Source organism: Lutra lutra, chromosome 8 (genome assembly GCF_902655055.1).
Source record: "Lutra lutra chromosome 8, mLutLut1.2, whole genome shotgun sequence".
Lineage (NCBI taxonomy): Eukaryota > Metazoa > Chordata > Mammalia > Carnivora > Mustelidae > Lutra > Lutra lutra.
In genome coordinates, this window is record NC_062285.1 from 87,401,079 (window position 1) to 87,415,903 (window position 14,825).

At 43.3% G+C, this 14,825-nt stretch overlaps 1 protein-coding gene across 2 annotated transcripts in view; it reads left to right on the forward strand.

Annotated features, from left to right (window-relative positions):
• The window catches only part of GRIN2B (glutamate ionotropic receptor NMDA type subunit 2B), a 401,782-nt gene that overhangs the window by 60,600 nt on the left and 326,357 nt on the right, over nt 1-14,825 (forward strand). Inside the window, exon 1 of one of the 2 annotated variants that reach the window (XM_047743466.1) lies at nt 8,796-8,872. The exons of the other annotated variant lie outside the window; for it this stretch is intronic. The gene's annotated coding sequence lies outside the window, so the exon portion shown is untranslated. Of the gene's footprint in view, nt 1-8,795; nt 8,873-14,825 lie in introns of those variants that run through there. 2 annotated transcript variants of the gene reach the window in all.

The window sequence follows — 14,825 nt, forward strand, 5'->3', positions numbered from 1 at the left end:
GCATCAGCACAATGAGGCTTGAGGTCCATTCCCCCAGTTTCGTCCCTATTACTGTGTCCTACCATGTTGTGGGGGTGGTAATGGCTGCCTTCTTCTCCCAAAGGCCACAGATGCCCCAGGGTGACCCCTCTCCCAGGGCCAGCTCCGCAAGGTTCTATTATTAGCTACCTTACCTTGCCTCTTTAGGCATCCAGGGGTTGTAACAGCTCCCACTGTAGCTAGACCCAGGGTGTTTCAGCCAACCACCTTTTTGTTTTCCCTTGACACTGCTCACACATTTATAGATAGTCCCTTTGTTAAATTTGCCTCAGTCTCCCTATTTGGGATTGCCATCTGTTTCCTTTGTGACCCTGCTCGTACAATACAAGATCTCTTATAGCTACATATTATACCTACTACCATGTTCTCCTTTTATATGCTGTATGCAGTGTGTACCTTAGGTCTCTCTCAGCACCAGCCAGGACGTTGTGCTGGTTAGTTCCCTCAGAAGCATTGCTTATTGATTGTGGGAGGAGCAACAGGGGTAGAAATCCCTGTTCCTTGTAGACTAAAACATGGTCTTGATTTTTTCCAGTAGTGAGAAGAAAATGCCTCTTTCCTTCCAAATTCTCCTTGCAAGTAAGTAGACTTTTTAGTTGTTGATGGGACAGCTTCGTCTCCTGGCCCCAAAACAGTGTAGGTGAATTGTTGTGGAGACAGTGTGGGGTTTGTTGGGTGACAGCGAACATCCAGTTGGGCTGAAGTTAGGCTGGCCTCAGCCTTGGTCTTCACCTCCCCTTGGACTTCATCTCCCCTTTGGAGCCTGGGTGGCTGAATGCTTTTGGTAATCAGCAAGTATGGCGCTCAGTATTACATGGAGCAGTTCTTAGCCTCAAGCAAAGATGGTGGCCTCCTTACATGCTCTCCACCCAAGAGAGCAGGCCTCCTGGAAAAGAAGGTCAGTATTATCTTAGCATTCATACCTCTACCCTGGATAGCCTGATTCATTTTTATTACACTTCTCTAAACTCCACTGGGTTTATTCTGTCCCCATTCTTTCTCTTTAAAAGAAGGCATGTACCTAATAATTCAGACAATGTACCATAGAGGTCACTTACCATGGTTGTACTTTGCTAATGTCTGATGTTTTGTTCTGTGTGCAATATAGGACTTTAATGGCATTTAAAAGTGCCTCATCTCAATGCAATCTCCTGTCTGAGTCTCTGCTCTCACCTTAGTTCTAAGGTTAGGCGATTTGTTCTGTTGCGTGAATATTAGAATCATTTCTTTCTCCCAGAAAAAAATGTCGATGTGAATTTTTTTTTTCAAGTTCAATCAAAACACGGTAATTTTTAAATCATTTGCTTTGTCTGTAGTGGTATTTCTTATACTAGTGCCTCAAAAGGATCTTGAGAATTGCTGAAGGGCCACATAAATAGAATGTGTACTCTATCTACACATAGTAGAAGCTGCGTCTCTAGTCGCTGGGCTTTTTGGTTGTTGTCCACAGAAAATGATATTGGCTAATATAAGGTGGGGGAAAACATACATTAGACTTGAAGGGAAAAGAAAAGGGAAAAAAGCCATAGAGTCCAAGGATCAAGATGGCAGGAATGAATACGTTTCTTTTCTCCCAGAGATGTACCGTTGGAACAAATGATTCTTGGTGGTTCTATGGTTCTGAAGTTTCTGTGATACTCTGCTTAAGATTCAAAGTCCAGAGAGAGGGCATTTTTTGGCCCAGCATGGGCCATCTCATTTGACAATCCCATGGAGATTTTACTCACTGGGGGAGGGGATTTCTCAACATACCACTTGAGTGTTATCATCAGCAGGAGAGCGGGTGCCAGGCAGGCAAAGCCAGCAGATGTCCACTTCAGCATCTCTCTTCAGTCTTTTGTTTATCGCTCTTCCAGATCATTAACTAAGATGTTAAATAAAACTAGACTTACCACGGGTGCTACAGGCTCCCCACCAGGCATTCCTCTGACTATGTGCATTATCACTGATAATTGTTCATTTGCCTTTAGTCAGGTTTTAGCCTCTGTGATGAGCTTCACACAACTGCCAGCTCGAATTTCATGTAAGGAATAAACTTTCACGAGCTGCTTTTAGAGTCAAAATGCATTACTTCATGGACTGTATGCTCCTCGCTACTCATTTTGTAATCCTACCCCAAATAACAGTTCAATCTGGAAGACGGCCATGTGGCCAAAACATCAGCCTTTCCTAGCCAAGCTTTGGTCGTGTGAGTGAGGGCCTGGGCTGGGTTGACCAGGGGCACCCTGTGATCTGCCATTCTGGCTAATGACCTGGAGACACAATTTCGATTTCAAGCGACCTGCTAAAGCACTTTAGTGCTCTCTGAACTATTGAGGAAAGATTGAATTAGACTCAGTATAGGTGTATAATCTAAGCTTATTTTAGGGTATTCAAATCCTGGGAAAGTAGGTAATGATCACTGCTAATGTGTATGGGGGACATTACTCCGTGCCAGACACCTTATGCTTTGCCCGTATCATCTCTCGTTTGAACCTTCACCCCGATCCTAACAACCCTGTAAAACAGGTACCATTATTATCCTCATTTTCCTGATGCAGAAAATGGTGGTGAAATAACCTGTGTAAGGTTACACATTGAATAATAGATATTTTACAGACTTTCACCTCTGGGGCGTGCTGCTGCTTGTACTGGCTAAGAGTTTAGTTCCCTGTCCGTCTTTTCACTGATTGAGTGCTCAGTGCAGTGAGTGAGATCTGCATTGACTGCTTACTATGGGCCAGGCCCTGTTGGAGGCACACAGTACAGAACGCATAGCTTAAACATAGTGCCTTTCCTGCCACGAGGGATCTTGCATCATGGTAGGTAAGCTAAGATATATATAGAAACTCAATTAATTGAGTACTGCATGCTCTGATGGTGCAGTTCACGGGGAGTGTATAGAGTCAACCTGCCTGATGCTGCTGTACCATCTAGAATCTTTCTGGAACAGAACTCAGGAGCAGCTCAGGCAGGTGGGTATATAGGTAGGAAGGCTGGAATAGATGCTCATTGTGTCTCTAAGTCTTACACCAAGATACTCATCATTGAAAAGGGTGGAAGTACGTCCTTCAGGTACTAAGAGTACAAAGTAGCCTTCTGTAAGAGTCATTTTCTCTTAAGCTCTGTATTTTATCCTGAAATTTTACTTTAAAGTGCCCCTTAATTTTATTATAAAGTGCCTTCATAGTATTTCTGTGATTATTTTAACACAAAAATCGGTTCCTAAAAGTAGATGCAATGGAAATAAGACTCAAGAACATGTGCCATCTTTCCCCAGGCTTTTACATATATCTGGTGCCATTAGGGCTGGTATGGGTACATCAGTTCATGAAGCATGGAATAGACCAGTGTATCAGTCAGGATTCGCAGAAGCCACCATGGGTATTTTGAATAGGAAGTAGTTCAACACTGGGAATTCAAGGCTCCTGAAACCATTGGAAGGTTGGGGGAGGGGAGGCCAGGGAAGCCCACTTCAGAAAAATGTAACTGTGAGGACTGCAGTGGACAAGTGGGTGATTCTCAGGAGATGCCTTATGTCACGGGGACGTGCCAATGCCCAGCTACTTGCCTCCACTTGTCCCTGGCGTGCAGTGGCTTCTGCCCTTCTGCCTCCCCCATCTTACTCTAGTGTCCCTTCCTGGTGGAGTCTAATCAGAAACTTGGCAGCAAGGGCATTTAGAAAAGGTAGTTTCTGGGCTTTAGAGACCTGGCATGTAAGAGGGAGCTTAGAGATGAGAGTAATGCTGGGGACAACAAACAAATCCTGTGCAATTAAAATATGGCGTTTTGGCCTAGGATAAAGCAATATTATCTCCTTCCTTGTTTTCCCTGCTGCAGCCCTACCCCTTTAAACTTTCTCCTTGAGAAGCTACTGAGTCAAGGAATGATGTTTGAATTACAGGCATAACAGAGTTGGGGAAATTTCGTTTTATGGACTCTCCTCCTTTATTTCACTTTCCTGCTCTTTACCTTCTTGGTTCTGCCACTTCCTTCTTTAAGGGAGGAGAAAGGCTGTTAGTCTCAGGATTGTGTTTGAATTCCTCTGGGGGCTTTTTTTTTTTTATCAGCCTAGGCCTCTCCAGAGATAAGCTCTTTAGGGGAGACACAGGGTGAAAAGCTGAATTGATTGAAAGGATTTGTAGTGTATTCCTCTGTGGGGATGTGATCTTTCTCCTTTGGTGAAGGGAGTTAAATGCTCCAGCCAGTTCATCTGCAACATCACTGATCTCATTTTCAAGATGCTTCTGATACGGAAGAGAAGAAGATTTGTTTTTCTTAGTCATTGAGCTCCCATTGGCGCTCTGAATTGGGGGAGAGGGAGCTTTCCATTCCTTTTCAAGAAGACTTCTCTTTTTCACCTCTCAACTTTCAAGCAAGATCTTGGTCAGAAGTTTTCTTTGGCTCATTTTGATGTTTCCTTACATTTTTGCAAATGGATATCACTTTTTTTAAAATTCAAATTAATTAGTTTAAGGTAATAGACCATCTTAAAAGATGGTATTATGTATTTTGTTGTTGTTGTTGTCCTTGCTGCTATTTTGTCATTAAACCTGTAAGAAAAAAATGCCATATGGCCTCTACCTCGCATCTTTCATGTCAGTCAAGGATATTATTTCCAAAATGTTGGGACCATTCCATAAGTGTGTATTAGGGATTGTTAGTTTAGAAAGGAGTTTGGATTTTAGAAAAGTTGTGAGAGAAACAAATGATTTAATTTATATGCATATTTTATTGAAATAGTTGGAATAAAATCTATGAAGAATGGGAGTTTGTAATTGTAAACGTAGTTTAGTTTGCTTTGGGTATCGGTTGCATATTGGGACTCCTAGAACTCTACACTGTTAGGTACATTCAGAAGGTCACCAAGTACCAAAGTTAGACACTGTGACTCATAAGATTGGACTTAAGGATGGCCAGGTCTGCATGCCTATTTATGTGCGTGTTAATGCATTGAAATCAAGCAGGTAAATATAGAGCTTTTGGGTTCTGCCTGTGGAAGAAAAGGAGCTTGGCTCATTGTGGGAATTCCCCAGAAGGGGGATTTGGAAGCAGGTGCATTTCTGTTATTAGGTGGAATTAGAAGTCTTTATTCTCTTTGAGAACAAGTGAGGTAGTAAATAAGTAAAATAAATAAAAATAGGTTGGTTGGATTCCCAGTAGTTTTGAGTGGGTGGAAAGATTGAGAAAGATTCTGGAGAAAGAAAGCTGACTTTCAAGTCAGTGGTTCCAAAAGACATCACAGTTGGGAGGGACTAAGAAATCCTTTTCCAGCTTTATTTTGATAAAGTCATTCATCTTGGAACTACAGATCCCATAGGAGAAGATCCCAACTTCATAGTGGGTAGTCTGTGAATCAATTATTCAGACGCTTTTAGGGGAGGGAACAACTAATAATTCCTTTAATATGCTTTCTTTTCCCTTAATCAGTGTCTTATTGCAGAATGTGAAATGAATAGAAAAATGAAAAGGAACTGGGTTGGTCAACTCTGTTTGTGACTGATAATTAGGTGAGGGGTAAGAAGCCAGGAGTTTTGTGGACATTTCACTCAACATGTTTAGATTTCACACCCTCAGACTCCTATTAATGGATAAATGAATGGCATTTCTTAGATTCAACTGAACTAAGATTTACTAACTTCTCTTTTTTATATGCTTTATCTTATATCATTGTATTTAATCCTCCCAGCAATCTCATGAAGTTAATTACTATTCCCCTTTTACAGATTAGAAAAGTAAGGTCCAGAGGAGTTAAGAGATGTGCCTATTTAAATACACATGAGGAGAAAAGGGGAGACCTGGTCTCAAAAGCTACATCTTATAGATATCTGATGGCCAGTCCTGTGGCCTACTTGGTTCCAGTTTCTCGGGACCTGAATTCTATCATTGATATTGCCAGCTGACCACTGTGATGTCTTTATTTGGGAAAATCCACCCAGCAGGTCCAAAAAGCCTGGTGAGGTGACCTAATTTATAAGAGATACAAAAAACCCTGCAAAAAAAAAATCGGATGTTTTCTAGCATATAGAATAATAAGCAGAAAGAAGCATTTTTTGTATATTCTGGAATTGTCACTTAAAATGAGATATTCTTACAGAATGGAACATATGTTTTTCATCCAACTGTTATAGGCAAGTTTTGAATATATATTCCGTTATATTATTAGATAGTTTCCTGAGAATATCTAGCTTCTTTCTGAACTTGGGGGTAAATTTACCTTCTTATAACTTGGCCTCCTAAATGTGGTTTAGAAGATCAATTTTAAGACTCTAATGGCATGTCAGAAAAATGTCCAACATGCCCACATTTACCTTGGTCATTGCTGTCTCCTTCCTTTCACTCTGCATCATTCTCTTGTACTGTACTTTACAGCCACTTTTAGCCTTCTGACATTCCTCTCGTTAAATTCACTGTCATGTAGCATCTCTTCTCTTTTTAAAGTACTGCAACGCTTCCCAACATAATCAGCCCACTCTGATGATCACCAGCTCTCTTTAAAATCACTGCATCATCATCCTGTGGTGAGGTGGCTACCTGCAGTAGTAGTTTAGGGGTGTCTCTTCCAAGAAACAGCAAACACTGTTCACATATATGGTGGATGGTGGATTGCTGGGGCTTTGTAAAAGCAGCAGCAGGAGCCTTGATTATGTTGGGGAGGAGACATTTTTCTCTACCCTTCAAGATTCTTCTAGCTGGTCTAAGAATTAAATTGACATGAGACAATGAGATCAATAGGAGAAAATCAAATTTAATATTGTACATATGGGGAATTCACACAGACGTGAGACTTCAAAGACAGTCAAAATGAGATAGGTTTGTCATGCTGAAATAAGGAGAAGAGGGTAGGCGTTTGGGACTTTGAAGGGAAGGGAAGCAATTCACAAGAAGATGAAAAAGAGTGACTGTCTGATAAACAAATGTTTGCGGGGCCTCAGAAAGAATGGGATGTACAAAGGAATTTTAACAAACTGACTTTGTTAAATTCCTTCCTGTCTATCACCCCTAGTTCATACTATGTTGTAGTTACTTATGGTGAGACCCCTCTTCCTGAGCAGATTCTCTTATCTAAATTCCTTTTAAGCAGTTAGGTGGAATTCTTCCTGAGCCTTTTGGGCTTTGATTTTAGCTCAAAATAATCTGCATGGCAAAACAGCACATTTTGGGGTCATCTGCCCTTTGCCCCTACAATTAGTAGGATCATGGGATTTTGTTTGCAGGCCCCAAATAGGCAGGAGCCTTTTTATAATGTGATGTGACCCAAAGGAACATGATGTTCTTGGACTGGCTGCATGGATTTGGAAGAAGGCCAAGGGGGCTGGGAAAGACTGGGAAGACTAAGGGTCTCCAAAATGAAATGGGGCCAGTTTTGGGGCTTGCCCCCGGTTTAGAAGGCTCATTTCACCCTTGGTGTTTTTGATTATCTCTCACATCCACTTCCTTAAACGTAGCTGCCCCATTCCCAACCTTACCTGGCATATTTCTATCCATTCTTCAGTCCCAGCTCAAAAGCTACCTCTTGGTAAAGCCTGCCTTGACTTTCCTGTGGCACGTGCTGCCCTATTCTCTGTGTTCCCAAACAGCCTGTGTGGACAATGTACCTTGTGTGTTGTAAATACTTGTAGATTTGTCTGTGACTGAGCTTGGAGCTCATTGTCATTTGTGACCTTCTGGCATGTAGTAAAGGCTAGATAGATATTTATCAAGTGAGCAGATGGGCTTTTCCTCCTGTGCCCACTCCTCTGACTCAGCCCAGGGTTATTCTTTGGTTTTGTTTTATTTTATTTTATTATTTTTTTGTCTAGGGCAAGTAGCTGAGAACAACCCACACAACACATTTAGCACCTTGGAATGAAGGTCACGAAATAGTGCAAGCCTCATGCATTCCAAACAAGAGGATGTCTTCTCTCTCAGTCCCTTAGGGCCAGTCTCAGTTTGGCAAAGATGATAATTTGTGGATGATTTCAAACCTAACAAACTTTCCGATTGAAAGTGAAAGCTAACTTAATATTCTTTATTGCTTCTTGGAATCTGATCTTGGCAAGATTAATGTAAAAAAATACTGTGAAGTAATTCTTGTGGAATTTTGACTCCGTGGATGGAAATGCCAGGGATCTCATTTTCAAAAAGGTCCCCAGAGTTTTGCCTCTCATCTTCAGTCTGTGCATAAGTTTATCCTTGCCGGCCTGAAAGCTCTGCCCTTTGGTGAGACACCCCACAGAGTAATCCCCTGGTGGCAGGGGAAACTCTTAGGGACTGTTAAAAGGAGACTTGCAACTTACATACATTTCCCCCAAAGGCAGCGAATGGGGGGGGGGATGTTGGTTTTAACCTGCATTCTAAAAACAAGCCTTCTAGTTGCCTTGTGATGGAGGGGTGCTTGAAATAGCCCTGGAGTGACCTCATTCTCCTGTTCTACCAAACTGCCCTTGATGGAGGTAGCAGTGGCCAAATAGAGACACCAGCCAGGTGGTTGGAAGGTTCAGATGTCTTGTTCCCTGGAAGAGTGGCTGGAGTTAGCACTTTAGCGACAATGGCAGTGGCTCTAAGGCTCTGTTGTCCAGTGCAGAATATAGTAGTTGCTGGTCCTATGTGGCTACTTGCATTTAAATTCATTAAAATGAAATGAAATAAAAATTCAGTTTCTCTGTCACTGAGCTGCATCTCAAGGGCTCATTGACCACAGGTGGCTGCTGTGTTGGACACTGCAGATATAAATTGTCACTGCAGAAAGTGCTACTGGGTAGCGCTGCTCCAAGGAGCTGGAAGCCTGTAATGGTTATATCTGCAAGATGCCTGACTTTTCCAGAATGGCCAGGAGCAGTCCGGGGAGGTGCAACTTAAAATAGAGAGGGAGGTCAGTGAATAGTGTTCTTTCACCTGTGGCCAGGGGTTGGATGATGCCTTTGGGTGCAGCTAGCAGGTCTGAAACACAGCTAGTGGAGAGTGAGGAGGTGGAGTGGTTGAGACTCAGACCAACGTCTAAGTTACCGCGTGGCTGACGCATGCCAGAAGTTACGCTGGTTGCTTTCACTTCTGTTACGTTACTTCAGTCCCTGTGTGCTGGCTACCTGTCTACTTTTTACAGATGAGGAAACCGAGACCCAGAGGATCCAGTCAGGTGTCAAAGGCCACAGGATAGTGGGGTCTGAGTTGGAACCCACTGCTTCTAAGTCAAGTTCAGTGCTTTTCTGGCTTTAGGGGTGGATGGAGCAGATGGGCAAAGGACCATTAGTGAAAAGGGGAGACATTAATTTGAAGAAATCAAACTGTTTGCTCCATCCAGTCGTAACCCTTGGAGCCTGGTTAGTGTTCAGCCTCGTGCTCAGGGTCTGTTGTCAAAGGTTACCGCTTTCGTGGATTTTTCTTCCATGGGAAGCCTGAAGAATGGAACGAGGGTCTGCTGAATCAAGAGTCAAAGATGGAAACTTAATATTTGTTAGGTACTAGTACTCTTCAGTGTGTGCAGATACGGTTCTGAAGGGTTTTTGCAGAAGTAACTCATTTAATCTGTAGAACTACCCCGCTGTGAGGTCGATGCTCTCATGATCCCGATTTTGTGGATGAAGAAACTGAGGCTTGGAGAGAGAGGGTGTACTGTCCAAGATCACACACATCCTGACCCTGTACCCTCAAGCACAAAGCACGGGGTGGGAGGCTCATGTGAGCTTGTTCTTGCAGACCTGATAACGCTCTCTGACACTTCATAGGTGGCTTCCTGCCAATCATATTAAATACATCCCTTCCTCAGGAGTATGAATTCCTCACAGTGTCATTCACATCTCGTTTCCTTTAATCTCTAAACCTATGAAAAGTCATTCGCTCTTACCTCTTACTCAATGTCTCCCTCCTCTCCTTCCTTCTCTAACCCGATGGTCTCCCTTCTCTCTTGCTTTTCTTTCTCCTGTTTCTCTGTGAGTGCCAAGAGACCCCAGGTGGTTATTATGCACTGCGTCCGGTTGCTGAACTGCACACTGCGTGGATGTCAGCCAGTGATGGAAGGGCTGCGACATCAGCTCCATCTTAATGACCACCCCTTTCGCCGAGCAGCCAACTGCGGCCAGTCCCCTCCCTGTGTCAGGTGCAGTCCCCATAGGGAGAGGTGGGCAGTGGGTCACATGGGGCCTGGTGAGTCCCTGCCCCTTGTTCCCACCCCCCATTGCCTGCGCCCCACCCTGGCCCTGCCTGTCAGGCACCTATTTCCTCTCTGTCTGCAGCCCTGCACGATGTGGCAGAGCTTCGCAGTCCTGATGGCATGGGCAGTCAAGCCTGCCTTTTCCCAGCTAAGAGCTTTCTTTGTGAGGAGGTGGAAAAAAACCCAAGAAGGAGGAGAATGAAAGAGCCCAAAGGAACAGGGACTAGAATGTGTTCTTCTGGACGGACTTTCACAGCTCCTCCACTTCTGGCAAGGCAGAGACCCCGCCTCTGAACCTCCAGTGGCCTGTGCCAAATCTTTGCCCTCATCCCGTCATTGTGGGGGGTGCCTGTGTGTGCCCTGGGACAGGGAGGAAGCCCTCAGGCCTAGATTAGGAGTCAGGACAAAGGGAGAGAGAGGAGATCATCCTCCCTCCCAGCCATGGAAGGGAAGGGACCTTCCAGAAAGCTGGAAGATAGGCTTTTGATTTATTGCCTGAGGTGAGCACGTAGCCAAGAAGAATTGTGTAAAGTGTAATAAATATTGACACAAACCATACAAAGGTTGTGAGTTGGTTCCTGGTTCCCAGGCTATGAGGTCAGAGCAGATTTCTGAGACTAATTCACTTTCCCGGATACCTGGGATGGCTCCCTTTCAGCTCACTTCTGGGGCTTCTCCCCTCCTCAACGCGCACCTCCAGCTTCTACCAATATTGGTGTTGAGGTTGGGAGTCCAATCCTATCCCTAGAGGCTGAACCAACTCTGTGATCACTCATTCATTCCTTTATTTGAAAATATCATATTATTCTGCTTTAGGCTCATTATCTCTCACATTTTTTTTCCTTATAAATTCTGTGCCAACTGCTAGAGATATAAAAATATATGGGGTCCAGTTGTTTTCTAGAAGAATTCCTGGTCTCCTTGAGGAGACAGATAAGACTCAGCCTAGTGTCGCAGTAGAGGTACTGTACGGTCTCATGTGATGGCAGATCAGGGCCCGGAAGAAGGAGGCCCAGCCCACGGACATGCAGGGGGAGAGGGGTTGGAAATGCCTTCTAAGTGAAGGTGATGCTTGGGTTTGCTAGCTACGGAGGGAAGGACAGGCTGACCCAGGCCCCCTTCAGCAGAAGTTAAGGCATGGAAATGCGAGAATACAGGACAGATTTGGAAATCTTCAAGTAAAGGGCAGTAGGTTTGGAGCAGATGGTTTACTGAGGAGTCATGCCATTAGAGGAGAATGAAAATTTATGGAAATGCAAACTGCAAAGATCATTTTATGTCACGGTAAGGGATTACTTTGAACTCTATCCTGAGAGTTGTGGGAATCCACTGAAGAATCTTTAAACAGAGGAGTGACACAGTGAAATTTACATTTTATTAAAAAAAATTCATTGGGAAGTGGTGTGCTAGGTGGCTCAGAGTGGGGTGATCTGGCGCAGAGCTCGTGGAGGAGAGGCTCCCGGTGACCCTGGGCCAGAGTGGTGGCAGGAAATGAGGTGGAGGGAGGAGTGGGGTAAAGGGATTAGCTGCGGGAGGGGCTGCACCTTCCCTGGGGCTGGAGAGACGTGAGAGAGGAGGCCTGCCTGTCGCTGGAATGTTCGCATCTATCATCAAACAAGTTCAGTTCATTTTTCATCCTTGCACCTAACATCAAACAAAGCATGATGAAGGCATTGGCTCTTAAACATGCTCTCTGGAAGAAATTTGGGAGTGTTTATTTGCGTGTCCTGTCAGTGTTGTGAGACTCTAAGCTCCTCAAGGGAGGGCACACAGTGTATTTATCCGTCCATTATGTGTGGCATTTAGCACACCAGGATACTTAGTAAGTCTTTAATAATAATAAGATCTGAGCCCCAGGAGCGTTATTGTATTTGTCAGTGAAGGAATAAGTAGGTTTGGAAGCAGTTTGGCTAAGTTTAGTTTTATAAGAAAAACCTCAATTATTTGAACTGTGGAACCTCTTGAAACCCATTCCTGAAACATAATCTGAACAGCTTCTGCTCTTGGTTTTCTTAGGTAAGTATTTTTCATTGGCTTAATTGGGTGATTGTTTCCTAAAATACAGAAGGGGTTATTTCTTTGTTGTTCAGTAATCTCGGACGATCAGTCAACCTGTCTTTAAAAACAGAGTTTTGTTTTTTGTTTTGTTTTGTTTTGTTACTAAGATGGTTGATCCCTAATTCAGGTCCCTATTCTCTTCTCTGATCTTTGTATAAATCAGAAGAGCTACCGTTATTGCTCTTGTTTTCAACACTCGTTTTTTTCTCTCGTGTTCACTTCCTTGTCACGGTTATCTTTATTACTCTGGGATGTTACTACTTTAAGACCCTCTCTGCCTTTTCTCTTTCTTCCTGAGTCTTTTCTAGACTTTGTCGCAACTTAATGACCAGGAGGCCATCAGCCACCAGGCCTCCGCATACCTTGTATTTTCACAGTGCATCAGTGCTGGGCGCCAGACCGCTCTGTGCCCCTGTCCGTTATGATACGTCCTGTTCATATTTTTCCCCGAGACTTCCATAAGCCTGGTCAGAAAGTTTTGGTGGATTTAAGAACAAAAGTCACTATTTCTGGCCCTCCTCCTACATTTGGGCTCCAGATCCCAGGAGATGCAGCACATACCCAATGGCCCCATCCTGAGGGTACTATTATCACTAACTCTTACAATAGGAACCTTAGACTTGAGTTCCTTGTGTGAACCCAGGTAGTCCTTATTAAAGAGGAGCTCTCATGAGTGGGTGGTGCTCTCCTTTATCTACTTGGGCTGTTTCACAGCCGGCCTTGGGTTTTTATGGAGACTTCTACACATAGAAAGAATAGTAAGTCAACGTGCATGACAATGTGTGTAACATGGCTTGCCTGTGCGGTGGACTCCGGAGCTCCAAAACTGGTGCTTTGAGCCGCCGAAGGATCAATGAATTTGACCTAGCTTAAGGAAGGTAGAAGGAGAGAAGGAAGTATTCTTAGGCTGCTTTCCTTGAACCTGCCCACGTTACAGAGTATGAACCACTCCCCGTTTCTGCTCTGCACAGCATGTGCACATAATCCTGGGCTCCTTCTCCTGATCACTTCCTCCATTTACGGAGCATTCTAGAGTCCATTAAGGTGGTCCTTTTCTTGAAGCAGTCCAGCAGTGTGCTTTGTGTTGTGCTCTTCTCAGACCAGTTTGAAGGGCCTTTCTGCAGTCCCAGGCAATCAGTGACTGCACTGGGGGTCCATTTTGTGAGACGTCTCAAGCAAAGGGGACATGACTTGAAATAAGTCATATAAAAAACAGTAGAAATAAGAGGTGTTTTTAACTTGTAGGAGAGAAGGACAGGGCAGGGCGTGAGTTTTCTTCAAGTATGTGAAATGTTGTCAACTGGCAGGGGATTAAACTTGCCCTGTGTCTTCCCAGGGAGCAGAACTCGGTGCAAGGCAAAGGGAGATGTTAAGTTCATCATAGGGGAGGACTTTAGAGTGTGATATTTAAGAATTTTTGGGGGTGGAATCAAGCTTTTTGAGTTTAAATCCACCATCTGCCTGTAACTAGCCATATAAAATTGGGTTAATTTTTAAACCCTTCTAATCTTTAGTTTCCTTATCCATAGAATGGGGATAATATTAGCATCCATCTTATGAATTGCTATGTTATCTGCTGACATGATGTCAGTTAAGTGCTCTTTATCATAATTCACAGTGAGTCCTGGATAGTGCTGGGCCCTCTCACAATAGTACAGGGGCCTAACAATGGTTCTCAGCATTTCCTACAACTGAGCATCATCACTTTTTTTTTTCTTTCAAATTTGGAATTCTTCTGCATATTTATGTGGTGTTCTTATGTTTTCCTCGGCTGAGGGAAATTGATAGAGAACTACCTACCTTCCAGAGTAATTTAAATGGCATAGATATTCCTGTGAACTTTAGGAAGAGTAAAATATACAGTGTCGTGAATTCAAAAGAACTGGAGAATAGGGTACAATGGTCGAGGATGCCATTTTGAATTTGGTGAAAGTTGGATTAAGATTTTCTCTTTTGAGGGATGGCTGGGTGGCTCAGCCAATTAAGTATGTGCCTTGGGCTCAAGTCGTGATCCCAAAGTCCTGAGATCTAGTCCCACATCGGGCTCCTTCCTCAATGGAGAGCCTGCTTCTCCCTCTGCCTGTCGCTCCCCCTTTTTGTGTTCTTTCTCTCTCTTTCCCTGACAAATAAATAAATAAAATCTTTAAAATATATATATTTTTTTAAAATAAATGAAATTTTAAGATTTTAAATATATTGTACACATGTCCAAGTAAGGCATTCATGGGCAGTAGTAAGTAAAATGACATTTACTTTAAAAAAAAGGATGAATTACTTTATCCTGAATTTAAAAAACATCGAGATGAGATGATAAAATATCATTTTAAATTTCTTGACTTCTTGCATATGCCCTTAAAAAATCGAGGGATAACATACACACAGTAAAATGAATTGTATCAAGTGTACAGTTGGGTGAGTTTTTACATATGTATTTATCTGTGCAGCTGCCCCACAGATGAAGATAGAAATCATTTCCAATAAGCCAGAGAGTTCCCTCCTGCCCTTTCCAAGTCTACTTAGACTTCTGTCAACCTTAGATAAGTTTTCCTTGTTCTTGAACTTGGTATGAACACAGTCCAGGAGTACGTACTTTTGTGTCTGGTGGCTTAGGCTTCAT